Source organism: Gopherus flavomarginatus, chromosome 4 (genome assembly GCF_025201925.1).
Source record: "Gopherus flavomarginatus isolate rGopFla2 chromosome 4, rGopFla2.mat.asm, whole genome shotgun sequence".
NCBI classification, from domain to species: Eukaryota; Metazoa; Chordata; order Testudines; family Testudinidae; genus Gopherus; species Gopherus flavomarginatus.
This window is the reverse complement of record NC_066620.1, coordinates 95,271,617-95,286,838: the sequence shown is the minus strand read 5'-3', so window position 1 is coordinate 95,286,838 and position 15,222 is coordinate 95,271,617. Positions and strand designations below refer to the sequence as shown.

The 15,222-nt window shown below is 43.5% G+C and overlaps 1 protein-coding gene across 3 annotated transcripts in view; it reads right to left on the bottom strand.

The window, feature by feature from the left end:
- The window catches only part of WTAP (WT1 associated protein), a 41,436-nt gene extending 28,567 nt beyond the window's left edge, over positions 1-12,869 (bottom strand). Inside the window, exon 1 of one of the 3 annotated variants that reach the window (XM_050949795.1) lies at positions 12,800-12,869. The gene's annotated coding sequence lies outside the window, so the exon portion shown is untranslated. Of the gene's footprint in view, positions 1-12,447; positions 12,656-12,799 lie in introns of those variants that run through there. The other 2 variants (XM_050949796.1, XM_050949794.1) reach the window with 2 other exon arrangements.
- Positions 12,870-15,222: the final 2,353 nt, after the last annotated feature.

Here is a 15,222-nt window from a genome sequence, read left to right as displayed (position 1 = left end):
GGTGGTAGCATTTGAGAAACACTGAAGTAGCTCCTGAGTAACATTTAGCCTGTTTGGAAAGTGGCACACAGGGAAAAGGAGAGAGACTCCAGCTTTCCATAAGCCAAATAAGTCTTTTAAACAAAAAAAGAGAGACTGATCCCTTCCTCCCTCTGAAGGAAAGCTTCAAAACTCGAAAGCTGCTGTGATTTAGATGAAAAGGAAAGTATAGCCACCAGAAAAGCATTTGTAGAGCTGGAAAGATGCTATGCAGTTGGAAGCAGCTCTACTTTAAAAAAAAAAAAGTGCAAGAACTCCTTTGCCAAACACTGAGATTCTGTTCTCAAAGACCCTAAAGGGCAGCAACAGAAAAACATTCCCCAAGAGTGTTTAATAAAAAGGGAATAATAATGGTGCAATAGTCAACAGTCCTGTTCTCCCAAGGAAACTTTTCAAGACTGCATTCAGTTAAGTATCATTAACTTATCCATTATACTACTGATGTAGAGAAAAGGCAACCATATTTTGACTAATAGGTTTTCATTAGTTTTGCTAGACTGATCTAATAGATACCGGAGAGTTTTACTGAAAAAATGGCTTGGTTACCGGAAAATGTTCATCGGATTTTACTTTTATTTCTTTAGTATGTATTGTTTTAAGTGTGGAGGGTGGGAAGTAAAGAATTTATATCTAAAAAAGAGTTCTCATCTCGGGTGCACAGTTCGGTTCTCATAGATAATGTGCCTTTCAAAAGTTTTAGAGTTGAACGACTAAGGCAAGAGGGTCATCAAATCACTCGCCCAAAGTGAACCACTAAGGCACTCAGTTTCTGTAACAATAGGATACGCTGCCTCATCTTGCATTTTATTACAAACGTTGGAAATGTTAACATGTTTGTCCTATAATCTGGTATTCATTATAATGGGCCCTAGTCTATTATGAAATAGTCTCTAGCTATGTCTGTACTACAGACTTCTGCTGAAATAGCTATGTCAGTCCAAGCAGTTCTCAACCTACTTACCATTGTGCGCAAAAAATACAGTGCTCTGTGTTATGTGGGCCATATCCACAACCTATATATACTACCTGTATGGCCCTGAGGATGTTACACGGGCTGCAGCTGTGTGCTGATTGGGCTGCAAGCCACTCATAGGTTGAGATCCACTGGTCCAGGGTACTGAGACATGATCCTTGCCTGGCTGAACTCTACTTTTCCCCAGTAGATCAAGCTATATCAGCAGAGAGGGCTTGTCTACACAGTGCATTAGTGCACAACAGAGTGTAAATTCTCATGTGCAGCAGCGTGTCACGCACTGCGTGCAACCTTGCTGACACAGACTTAAGGCCTGGTCTACATTATGTGTTTAAACTGAATTTAGCAGCGTTAAACCGAATTAACTCTGCATCCGTCCACACAACAAAGCCCTTTATATCGATATAAATGGCTCTTTAAACAGATTTCTGTACGCCTCCTCTACGAGGATAGTAGCACTGAAATCAGTATTGCCATGTCGGATTAAGGTAAGTGTGGCCGTAATTAGAAGGTATTGGCCTCCAGGCAGTATCCCACAGTGCACCATTGTGATCGCTCTGGAAAGCAATCTGAACTCGGATGCACTGGCCAGGTAGGCAGGAAAAGCTCCGAACTTCTGAATTTCGTTTCCTGTTTGCCCAGAGTGAAACTAATCAGCAAGGGTGGCGATGCAATCCCAAATCCAAAAAACTCCAGCATAGACCGTACGGGAGATACTGGATCTGATCGCTGTATGGGGAGACAAATCTGTTCTATCAGAGCTCCGTTACAGAAGACGAAATGACAAAGCATTTGAAAAAATCTCCAGGCTATGACAGACAGAGGTCAGGGCAGGGACTCAGCACAGTGCTGCGTGACAAGTGTAACGGAAAGCCAAAGAATCAAATGGACGCTCATGGACGGAAGGAGGGAGTACTGAGGACTCCAGCTATCCCAGTCCCGGCAGTCTCCAAAAAGTATTTGCATTCTTGGCTGAGCTCCCAATGCCTGAAGGGTCAAACATTTTCCTGGGTGTTTCAGGGTATATGCTGTCAATTTACACTCTTCCCCCCCACCCTCGAAAGAAAGGAAAAAAATCATTTCTCGCTTTTTTTCAACGCCACCCTATGTCTACTGCATGCTGCTGGTAGACGGGGTGCTGCAGCGCTGAACACCAGCATCCCCTTCCCAGTGGCAGACATTGCAAAATGACTGGTATCCATCGTCATCAGCCAGTAAGTGCTCCTGGCTGGCCTCGGCGAGGTTGGCCGGTGGCACCTGGGTAAAAATGGGAATGACTCCTGGTCATTCCCGGCAGACGGTACAAAATGCCTGATAACTGTCCTCATCATAGCAGCTGGAGGCTGAGCTCCATCAGCCCCCCTCCCCACTTCATGCCTAAAGAAAAGATTCTGTACTGCCTGGACTATCACAGCAGCAGGAGGCTGCCTCCCTCTCATTTTCTCACTAAAAGGTCAGGTGTTTCTTATTCCTGCATTCTTTATTACTTCATCACATAAATGGGAGGGACGCCGCTACAGTAGAGCGGGAGGGTTGGGGGAGGAGGGAAGCAACAGGTGGGGTTGTTGCAGGAGCACCCCTTAGAATGGCATGCAGCTCATCATTTCTGTGGGATCTCTGGGGCTCTGATGCGGAGCGGCTGTGCTCTCTGGTGCTTTAATACACTTGCCTCATTCTAGGTAGGACTGACTTTTTAGACAAAACAAAGAAGGGAATGACCCGGGGAGTCATTCCCATTTTTGTCCATGCGCCCCCGGCCGACCTCAGCGAGGCCAGCCAGGAGCACCCATGACAGCAGCAGATGGTACAAAAGGATTGATAACCGTCAGCACCAATTTCCAATGGTGCAAAATGACTGATAACCATCATCTCATTGCCAATTTACATGGCAGACAGTGCAATAGGGATGGTAACAGTCTCTGCTATCTTGCAAAGGCAAATAAATGCTTCTGTGTAGCACTGCAGTACCGCGTCTGTCAGCAGCATCCAGTACACATACGGTGACAGTGACAAAAGGCAAAATGGGCTCCATGGTTGCCATGCTATGGCATCTGCCAGGGCAATCCAGGGAAAAAAGGGCACAAAATGATTGTCTGCCGTTGCTTTCATGGAGGAAGGATTGAGTGATGACATTTACCCAGAATCTCCTGCGACACTGTTTTTGCATTAGGATCTCAACCCAGAGTTTCAATGGGCGGGGGAGACGGCGGGGGAGACTGCGGGAACTATGGGATAGCTACCCACAGTGCAACGCTCTGGAAATCGACGCTAGCCTCGGTACATGGACGCACACCGCCAAATTTATGTGCTTAGTGTGGCTGCGTGCACCTGACTTTATACAATCGGTTTTAAAAAACAGTTTCTGTAAAATCTGAATAATCTCATAGAGTAGACATACGCTAAAAGTTTCAAACAGTACTATGGCAATGTCAATTAGGGAACTTTTAGAGTGCACCAGCAGAGTTTACAGCACACTGCTGCACACAAGAATTTACATCCCCATTGGTGTTCACTAATGTACTGTGTACACAAGCCCACAGAATAAACTATGGAACGCATCTTTACCACTATAATCCACAGCAGGAGTTTTGCCAGTGTCGTATACTGGTATACCTACATAGGTAAAACACACCTAGCAGAGACATAACTTGTGATAAGAGCAACTTGGATTTAGACTTTTTTTAAAAAAAAACAAACACACACAGGAGAGAGGTACCAATGATTAGTTTTCATCTAAGAAGTAGAAGCAACAGCCTTCTTAGCTGTCCTCAGGACCAAACTTATCAGCATGTTATGAGCAATAAAGAACACTTTCACTCAGAAAAGATAAAGATCATTAAGGGCAAGTCTATGCTTAAGATGCTGCATTGGCACAGCTACACCACGGTAGCACTTCAATGAAGACGCACAGCCGACAGGAGACCTCTCCTATCATAGTTGTGATGTTATGAGTGTAATATAATATTTCATTAAAAGGTGACAGGGCCAGAAACAATTAACTAACTCAGGGCTTGTCTACATCACAAAGTTGCAGCGCTGGTGAGGGGGTTACAGCGCTGCAACTTAGGAGGTGTACACATCTGCAGGGCATCACCAGCGCTGCAACTCCCTGTTTGCAGCGCTGGCCGTACTCCCGTTTTGTCTCGGGTGTAGAGGATCCAGCGCTGGTGATCCAGCGCTGGTAATCAAGTGTAGACACTTACCAGCGCTTTTCTTGACCTCCGTGGAATAAGCAGGTATCCCAGGATACCTGAGGAAGCCTCTCTGGTAATCAAGCAGGTCTCCTTCCCCGGTTTGCTCTCGCGTTCCCCGAACCCCCGAGCAAGCAGGTCTCCTTCCCTGCGGTTTGCTCTCGCGTTCCCCGAACCCCCCTTGAAGCCGCCCAACAGCGCTGCAGTGTGGCCACATCTAACACCACTTGCAGCGCTGGTTGCTGTAAGTGTGGCCACTCTGCAGCGCTGGCCCTATACAGCTGTACTAATACAGCTGTAACAACCAGTGCTGCAAAATTGTAGATGTAGACATACCCTCAGACTGACCTGACTCATGGGTGAACCTTAAGGACTGGTTAGGAAGATATATAAATGAATAGAGCTTTGAAATGCAAATCTGCATTGTTAGAGGTAGAAGGGTAGATGTTTGCTCAGGTCTTGTGATGTAAGCAAACAAGTCTTGTCTATTGCTACAGTTAATTCAAAAATCAAAAAAGGAATATTAAAATTTAGGAAGATACTTGAGTGAAAACACTGTCTATGTCTCTTTGAAGGTTGTGGTAACCTGTATTTGAACTGTTTAATGGATAAATTACCTTGTGCTAATTGCCAGGATGTTTGAAAGGAGTTAAGCTTATTGTTTTCTCAGGCCAAAAGGCTGCTGGAAATGTATAAGAATCCTGGGACATGATCTTTCTTCATCTCAGATCTGCTTTGGGTTTCAAGAGGGGGAAACCTTAAGACAAAAGGATTGAGATCCCAAGTCATTGACTGGAGCCACCCTGAATATGGAAATTGGACTATAACCTATGGACTTGTTCCTAAAAGGAGTTTTGGCAACTACAGCTCACCTGCTATTCATCTGAACCTCAAGAATTGAATTCAAGTCTGTATGTATATTGATCTTTTAACCAACACACTCTCTTCTTTAATAAATTTTAGCTTAGTTAATAAGAATTGGCTGTAGTGTGTATTTTGGGTAAGATCTAAGTTATAAATGGACCTGGGTACATGGCTGATCCTTTGGGATTGGAAGAACCTTTTCTTTTATATAATGAAGAAAATTTTCAGTAATCATCATATCTGACAGGTGTGTCTGGATGCAGGCCTGAGTACTTTAAGCGAACTGCATTGTTTGGACTTCTAAGTAACCAGTAAGCTACTACAGAAACTGTTTTGTGCTGGTTGGTAAATATAAGTATTTGAATAACCACCAGCATTTGGGGTTTGTCTGCCCCATTTTGTTTGCAGTTCACCCTGAGTGACCTCAGATGGCTCCCACGGGTAACACTGTCACAACAGTTAATTCACCTACCAGAGGCAGTAGCTATGTTGGCGGAGGAGAATTTCTCCCACCAACATGGTGCTGTCTACACAGGGACTTAGGTTGGTATTACTACATTGCCCAGGGGGTGGTTTTTCACACCTCTGAATGACAGTTATACAAATGCAGACTATTTTTAAATTCATAACATAATACAGAATTGTTGATTTTAGTGTTTGAGCTTAAATCCCACACCTTTTTCTAGTGCTCTATAAGACATACCTTCCTCCCAGACAGCAAAGAAAGTTGCCTTTTTTGTTTTGTTTCACAAGAGAAAGTTACTCTTTGAAACTCAGATTTAAAAAAAAACCCAACAACAAATGCTTCTTTTGAGCGATCAGTTACAAAAAAAAATTAAATTGTATCCACCCACTTGCCATGAGCAATTTTTTTTTTTGGGGGGGTGAGGGGGGAAGAGACAACAAGTAGTCAGTTATCATGCACCCTTGTGGAACATTTTCAAGATACTTAATTAAGCCTTGCAAAATCATCATGAAGCTTCTTCTCCCTCCATTCCACACTATTTAAGAACAAATATAATTCAAATACAGAAAGTACACTTCCTAATAAAATTAATTTATGGTATACAACTGCCAAAAATATCTGCACTGATTGTCAGAAATATACTGTATTTTTGAAGAGTTTCAATAAGAACATTTAAGGAAGGCCATGAAGGAATTTTCTGTTTGTCATCAAGTTTTCCAAGGTGGCTATCAGAAGCTAACACTAGTTTATTTTTAATAGAATTAATGTGAGTTTCTTCAGTTGTTCAAATGCCTTGTTTGGCCAACTATACTCCCAAATAAACCGTAATTCTGACACATATCGAATATATGTCCCAGACCACACCTATGTAATGTTATTCTACTTTCACACTGCGGAGATCACTATTAATGTTTTGCCCTAGAATCAAAGTTTGATAACCTGGGATGCACAGTGCTTTTTGCTTCTATTGGTGATGGAAGTGAATAACTGAGTGTGTTACTAAGGGCTGGTCTACACTACGGGGGGAAATCTAAGATATGCAACTTCAGCTACGTGAATAACATAGCTGAAGTTGAAGTATCTTAGATCGAATTACCTACCGTCCTTACGGTGCGGGATCAATGTCCCCGGCTCCCCATGTCAACTCCGCTACCGCCATTCGGGTTGGTGGCGTTCCAGGATCTCGTTCGGGGAGCGATATATCATGTCTTGAGACACGATATATCGATCCCTGAGAAATCGATTGCTACCTGCCAATACGGTGGGTAGTGAAGACGTAGCCTAACTGTGTTGTAGGGGATGTGAAGATGGCAACGAATGCTGGAGACTTCTCTTAAGAGTACAGAAATAAGAAGTTAAAGTTTTGGATGGATGGAAAGTATACTGCAGCAAATTAGAACACCGGAGGTTGCATGTTTGTTACCAAAGTTTAGAGTGCCTGCACAGCCTAAATTCTGCTCCACTGTGCATGTGTCACAATACAGCAATTACATTAGGTTAGATTACACTTTTTTGAATTACAGTATACACTTCCACACCTTAAACAGATGTGGCATTTTTTAATCACTGAAATACCAGAGTCCTCAAAAGTCATTAACATACAAGAATCCAGCACAGCCCTCCAATCTTCTGAAATACCTTGTATTACAAAATGTAGTAGTTTAGAATTTGAGAAACTATCTTAAGACCATGGTGTGATGTATACACACAAGCAGCAAACCTTAACTTTGGCGTTACCTAGTTTGCAAGCAGGGTGGATTAATTAAAAATCACAGATTTTAATCATTTACATTGATAAGCAGGAAACCTTTATTTAAGTCACGGATTGTAATCATGTTTTGCATTCATACTTTAGTTATTTTCCTAAAGAAAGTTACCAGTCAAGGAGAATCAACCTATTAAAAAACAAGTTGTTTTGCAACTAAATATAGCCTTTATGCTAAACATGGCACTTTGCTAACCAGGATACATGATCCATACACATTTAAGCAATTATATAGCTTAACTTACGTTTATTCAAATTAATTTTTACTTATGTTAGAAAATGGTGAGTGATGCATTTCTTATTTACTAGGTGCTTAATTTTTCTTGTGATGTGTCAAGCTCTATTTGGATAGAAATCCCAAAGTCAAAATGCAAAGAACATTTTAATTTTTTTCATTAAATAAAATGCTTAAAGTTATGTATTTAGCATATTTATCAAAACATGTTTTGCATTTAAAATTGATTATATGTAGTTCGTGAACTGAACTGATCGTTTCTGGTCACCATGTCATTCAAGATTTTAGAACTATTAGATCTCATCCTCTCATCTACTTTTTATACACAAATTGGAAAAGGAAAACATATTTTTCAAATCCCAATTGGTTTCTTAACTTTCCGTGAGCAAGTCATTAAACTGAACTAGTTGAACAAACAAACAGAATATTCTCTCTGCAGACGAGGCTACTGATGTCAAAAGCTGGTTTAGCATTTCATCAAACTCTGGTTCCAGGTGCTTAGCTATTGACTTTCACTAGCTCAGTGGTTTCTTTTTCTTTACAACCTGACGTGCTGCTTAATGTTCTGTTCTGTATTTAATTTAAGTGATTAACAGATTATAGAAAGTTTGTCTTAACATAGGTGGTCAATTTCAAATTTTATGTTAAATAGATTTTCTAAATAAGCCTGTACTTAATTTACATAAAAAAATCCATTGTAAATTTTAATGGATTTTTATTCACTATTTGCAAGCATCATACTCCTAGATGTAGTTTTTAAATGATTTGTTAAAAACCAAACATATAGGCTAGACACTGAAAAACATTCTAGATGAGCACCTAGTAAGGCAAGGGCTTAAAGTTTTTCATATTTTTAAAAACTGCACTAGCGATGTACTGTTTTCAGATGTGCAAAGCTATACTCACTCAATGAAAGAGGGCTCCATAAATGTACATACACCACACTGCTATGTTAGCTATGCATAGAACAGTGGCTAAAAGTAATTAAAAGTTGCACCTGAAGTACAGTGCATGTACAAATTGCAATTATCAACCTCTCCACCTGCTTAAATAAAGACTTTTCCTCAGAACAAGTGGAGATACAGCTACTCAAACTTTTTAAAAAGGAAAGCATTTGCCACTGCCTCTCCCCCTATACACACACCTTTGAAAAAGCCACTAAAGCCTTTTTGCTCAAACTTTCTAAAACTAGCCATTTGTGGGCAGAAACCATGCTCTGAGGTTTCAGTTGAATAGATAAAAATTTTGGAAAGCAGAAAGCAACTGAAAATGGGATTGTAATGGAAATACTGTCTTGGTTTTACTAATTGCGTTTGTTCCAGGTGTTCTCATCCAGAAAGACCTTAAGTTATTCTACATCATAGGATGGAACTGGCAGAGGCCCCCTCTGTTTAGGTTGCCTACCACTCTTCATTATAAAAGGCTCACTTATTTTTGTAAGTAATTCTAACACATCTGCATTGTTTAGCATGTCCAAAATTCAGCAAGGCGAAAACCTTGGGGATAGGGATGTGCCTTTTGCTTGTCTCATGAAATGCATGAGAAGTTACAATCTGTTAGACAAGTCTTTTCCCATATGCTACTTGTTTGCCTCAAAAATCTTAGCAGCACACCAAAACAATAAAACGTGAACATTCTAAAATAGGTCCTAGTTGTGTGCCAAAGCTGCAGTAGCAGACATATCTTCGAGCTGCAAATGCAGTGGTGGGAGCACAGCTGGGCTCCATTCTTACAAGCATCTCTCTGGACCAAGCACAAGGCTTTAGGGCAGCAGGGGGCAAACTTTTTAGCCTTTGGGCCACAGCAGGGTTGCAGAACTGTATGGAAGGCCGGATAGAAAGTCTGTGCCTCCCCAAACAGCCTGGCCCCCACACCCTCCCACCTTCCCTCCTCTGACTGCCCCCCTCAGAAGCCTCAACCCATACAACCTCCCCCCGCACTCCTTGTCCCTTGACTACCACCTCCTGGGACCCCTCAACCCTAACCACTACCCTAGGACCCCACCCCCATCCAACCCCTCCACTCCCTGTCCCCTGACTGCCCCAACCCCTATTCACACCCCTGCCCCCGACAGGCCCCCCCAGGGCTCCACCTATCCAACCCCCCATCCCCTGACCATCACCACCCAGAACCTCCACCCCATCCAATCCCCCTGCTCCCTGACTGCCCCCCAGAACCCACTGACTCTTATCCAATCCCCCAACCCCCTTACCATGCCGCTCAGAGTAGCATGTCTGGCAGCTGTGCCACTCAGCCAGAGCCAGACGCACCGCCCAGAGCACTGCCCATGTGGCTGTGGGGGACAGGGGCTAGCCTCCCTGGCCAGGAGCTCAGGGGCCAGGCAGGACAGTCCATGGGCTGGATGTGGCCCACGGGACATAGTTTGCTCACCTCTGCTTTAGGGGCACTGTACCAACCAGAACCAGGCCAGGCTGCCTCCACCCCAGCAAAAAAAGTTACCAGCAGCTAATCAACCACATTGTTTCTCCTGCTGCAAACTACTGTAGTAAGAGTCCTGATGCAATGAAGGTTCAGACTTCAAACCATGCTGCTATATGAATAATAATGCATGCCCATGATGCTATATGCATAATGTTAACAATTTTTCTTTTAAAAACTACAAAATCATTAGTCTACATTAAATCAGTTATTTAGGTTGCAAAGGCACATGGCTCAAACATTAGGAAATACCAGATTAAGATTTCCTGTGCAATCTTAATTCTCCCCCGTTGTGTATATGCATGATATAACCTTTACTCTGATTGTGTGTGTTCCCTCCCACCCCCCAGTTAATATTATTCAGTGCACAGGATGGATGCACCAGGGGCTGAACTCATGTTGCATGAGCCACTGTACATCCAGCATTTCTTAACTTAGGGGTTGACTTTGCAACCTAAATAGCTAACTTTCTCTTAATAGTTTTTTTTGCATACACACACACATATATATATTTATTTTATATATAATTTCACCCTATTACTGAAACATGGAAGACTTTCTGCATCAGCAATACTTCACAGTATCTTCACAATTTAAACATGAGAGGTTTAGATATACAGAGCAGACTGATAGCAGCACCCTAGTAGTCAACATTTTGAGATGCATTAGGTAATTCCTCAAAACTACTGACACCTCTACAGCAGCATGAAGGAGTGTCAGAAGCCAACCTAAATTTGTTTTATGTCTTTGAACACTGACTGGCTCTTTTAAATTGCTTACTGTTTTGTCAGTATACATACCTGGATATGGGAAAAGAAAAAAATAAATCAGTAAAACAACAATCCTATAAACACTTAAGCAAGAGGTACTCTTACTCAATGTGTAAAGTTACTGCATTCTTAATTATTTGCAAGCTTAAGGCCTAAGAGGTCTTGTTTGTTATTTTATCAATTTTTATTATTTTAAATGCCATTAACATGCCAATAGTAAGATGGTGGTCCATTAGCATGTTTTCTTACCCATCTCCAAGACACTGACCACAGTACATAGAATATGTTAAGTAAAAAATAAGTTATTCTTTGTGTTTTGCTTTAAAACAAAAAGTAAACTTTAAATACTGTGCAACAGCTAAAGATGCCTCCCCTCAATTGTCTCTCAACTGAAAGAACATTCAAGCTCACTAAGGTGATTGTCATGCTCTTGCAGAAAACTACAATCAATGTCATTTTCTATAAGAATAAACCATGACAATTCTTTTAAAGAATAATCAATATGTCCTATTGAAATAAATACAAATTCAGTGTTTATAGATGTACATTTTAGTATGATAGTAAATAAATCATGCCATCTTAACCCAAAAATTCATTCTGGAGACAAACAGTAGCTTGTCAAATTTCCAGCCTTTTACTTTAGCTCTCAATAATATCAAGATACATTAATATTTCGCCTATTTCTAACACATCAACACAGACAGCTGGAACACAGGGTGGGTTTTTATTTAAATTTCTATGTAAATTCTTAAAATTTATTACAAGCTAATTATAGCAGCTGTTACTTTGCCATATTTGATGCATGAATTAAAAGGCTCATGCCTGAGGATCATGATGTTCTATTTTATCTCACATGCCACTTTACAATAGTGTCATCAGTACTGTAATATTTTAAAGGGATATAAAAGACAGAGGTAAAATTATGCAGTTAAATGCAATTGTTCTGGTTTACAGGCTTTTTTAAAACTACCTGGCAGGTAATATTTATGTTATAATTTGTGTAGAAACCCCCACTACAGGTATCAGTGTCTCCAAAACATGGCCCCGGAGCTGCAAAGATTTCTTCACATACTCAACTTTAGGCACGGTGACTAGTCCCGCTGCCTTCCCGGAACCCACGCGCAGTGCGTAAAGCTAAGCATGTGCATCAGCCTTCGCAGGACGGGATCCCAAGCGAGCGGCGCCTCCACATTCAGCCGGCGAACCCCGCCGCCGCCCTGAACAGGCCATTGGAAACCGTTCAGCTCTCCCGCCCGGCCGCAGCAAGACAGGCCATTTGACAGCGGAGCGCGCAGGCCTCTCCCTGCGGCGGGGACGCGGCTCACTGCAGGTGGAAGGGGGCAAAGCCCTCGAACGGCTCCCGATCCCGCTCGGCCCTCCCTGGCCGCTTTCGCCGCCTCCTACAAGAGAAATCGGGGCCTCCTCAGCCGGCGGCTGGGGACAATGGAGGCCCCCGGGGCCGGGCCGTGACTCACGCACCCAGCCGAGCTCTCGTCTGCGCCTCACACAAAATGGCTCTAGGTGCTTCTGCCCCTGCCCCGGTAGGTAACGGCCGGAGCGGCCGGCTTCGGAGCCCCCAGCCCCAAGAGCAGCAGGGCGGGGACACGCTGGTGCCCGCTGCGCACCGCCCCCGCTCCAGCGGCCACATCCCGCGCGGAGGAGGAGGAGGCGGCGGCGGCCCGGAGGAGGCCAGTTGGACACTCACCTCCTGCTTGCGGCGCGGAGGCCTCACTGTCCCTGCGCACCGACTGCCCGGGCCTGGCCCGTCACATCAAGGGCGGCACCTTCCGCACCCGCCTCAGCGACCAGACCTGGGACCCCCACGGTCGCCGCCTCCCCCACTCCGCTCTGCCGCCCGCTCTTTATTTGCGGATTCTCTGCGCTACAAAATGGCGCCGAAGGAGGAAACGCGAGTGCCGCCGCCCCACCCCCAGCCCGCCCCGGGGAGGAGTCGCTGCCGCCCGCAGTACCCGCCGCGCGCAGGGGGCGGGAGGAGCGGCAGCTGCAGCAGCGCGACCCATGGGCGATGCCTGCTGTCTCGCGCCGCCTTTACTCACCCGACGGCGGCGCGGCAGTAGCTTCCCCTCTCCGGCTGCGCGCCGGAACTACTTCCCAAACGCCTCTCCTCCTCCCTGCGGAGTCCCGGCCCAGAGCCGCCGCATTCACACGGCGTCGCGCCTGTTATGTGGCTGTTAACCTGACAGTTGAATGGACATCGCATGGGCAGCCGAACATCTGATCGGAGCATGGGGGGAGGGGAGACGCGGAGGGATACCACCTGCTGATGTGAGGCTCCGAGGGGAAGCAGACAAAGCCAACCATGTTAGTCCGCAAGAAGAGGCGGTGCTGTTGGCCCGAAGCCTAGAGCGAGGTCACCCCCCCCGCCAGTAGCTGCTGACACCCCTCTCCCGTGGAAAGCTCCAAACCTACCACCTGGGGGGGGGAGTGGCGGCGCTGGTAGCTCCCTGGCCTCACCTCCGCCCTTCCTCAGGGAGAGCAAATACTACGTCCACTGCATGGCTCTCTCGCCAACAGAAGTTGGCCCCATAAAAGGCATGACCTTAGCCACCGTGTTTCGCTCGGACCACACGCATTTTTTAACAACCCCCCCACCAGCCTTTGGATTTGGAGGCGCCCTTGGTGTTGTCTTTAAAGGGTCACCGAAAAGATAAAACACGTTGAGAAGCAAAGTTACTTGTTGCTCCTAGCCAGCTACTAAACTAAGAGGACTTTTTATTTTCACCTTTTACATGGTTTACTTTTTGCTTTTTTCTCAGCGTGTAGAGTGGAAATTAGACAGTTTCAGTTGTCCAGTACAATGTTCGGTCTTCAGGCAGTAAACTGCAAGGAAATGGTTAGATCCTACTAGTGTTCAAAAGGAAAAAAAATACTGATTTTAAAATTGGGAAAAATTGCCTAATGTTGGCACAGTTTGAACAGCTACTGTCTAAATTTCATTTTGTGGTGCTCTTTATGTACTATCCATTATTTCTAGCTTTAAAGATATTCAGCTGCCAGAAATGTTCCCTCCCTACTAATTCAACAAATAATAAAGGTTTTCTGGGTCAAATTAGGCCCTCTGTTACACCTATGTCACTGGGTTGTGCAGGCATAACTGATTAGAAATCAGTAAGCAATTCTAGTGTTGATGCACAAGGAATAACAGAATCCATCCAGTCCATTCTCTCTCAGCTGTGTTAACTGAGCTCTATAGCACTAGAAGGAGTAAAAAGCAGTACAGATGTATTTGTCCCTAGAGGGCAGATCTGATTGTGAAAATATGTACAGAAAATGGATCTGTTGAATAAGAAGATGCTATTTTTACTTAGTTATTGTTCACAGCAAAAGTGCACTTTACATTACTTGTTTCCTTTTAATAATATAAAAAAAAATTAAGCGTGGTAGTGTGGGAAATAACCCTAAGCACAATTTAAATCAAAATGGTTTGTGCTGTGACCAGCGTTGAATGATATAAGGCTCCTTAGAAGTTCTACTTTAATCTGTAGGTACCCTCAAAGTTTGAAATTAAAGAGAAGCATTTAGCTTTGATGTTGCCTCCTGTGGTTCCTTGCTGCCTTGCATACCCTTCCTCCACCCTCCACTCTCACACCCAACCTTGCAGAAGTTTATTTCAAGTTCTTGCATTTTGTATTAAATTATAACATATTCAAAGTCTGGGAGGGCTGCTATTTTATCAGACTAGTTTGTAATATAAACATTGGTATAAGTGGAACACTTACGTATTTGATCATACAGTGAGACTGCTCACACTCTACAAAACTGGGAATTTATATATAAAGAAATTAGGACAAGAAGTGGGAGATTTATACAATGGAAAAGGGAAGATTTCCCACTTTAAAATTTATATTCCATACGTAAATTACCTAAAATTGTTTTCCCATGTATAAATCATAGTTTTAAATATAAGACATCTCAAGATTTCCAGAGCTAGAAGTAAGTATTGATTATCTCATTGGAAAACCAGGAATTCCTCTTCTCTAATGATATAAAGCTCATACCAAGCTCTGGTGAGTTGTGACATGTTGGACTTTAAATCTGTCATTGGTACATATTGTCCATATTGCACCTGTGTGTGTGTGTGTGTGTTGTGTATTTCTACAATAGGTTAAAAAAGAAAATATTCCTTTCTTGTTGCTGTTGTTTTTTTTTTAAAGGAAGTATGAGAATGCCTAGCTTCCCCAGATTTGAGGCTCAGGCTGAGACTTTGGTATGTGATAGTAGCTGAGGCAAGTATGGATGTTACAGTGAAAAGTTAAAACAATGAGGAGTTCTTGTGGCACATTAGAGGCTAACAGATTTATTTGGGCATAAGCTTTCGTGGGCTAGAAACCATTTCATCAGATGCATGGAGTGGAAAATACAGTAGCAATGTAGTGAAAAGTTAGGTGCTGAATGAGTTTAGGAAGCAGCTGAATGGAGGTTTTGTGGATCTCAGACGTGCCTAAGTCCCTTTGTGGAT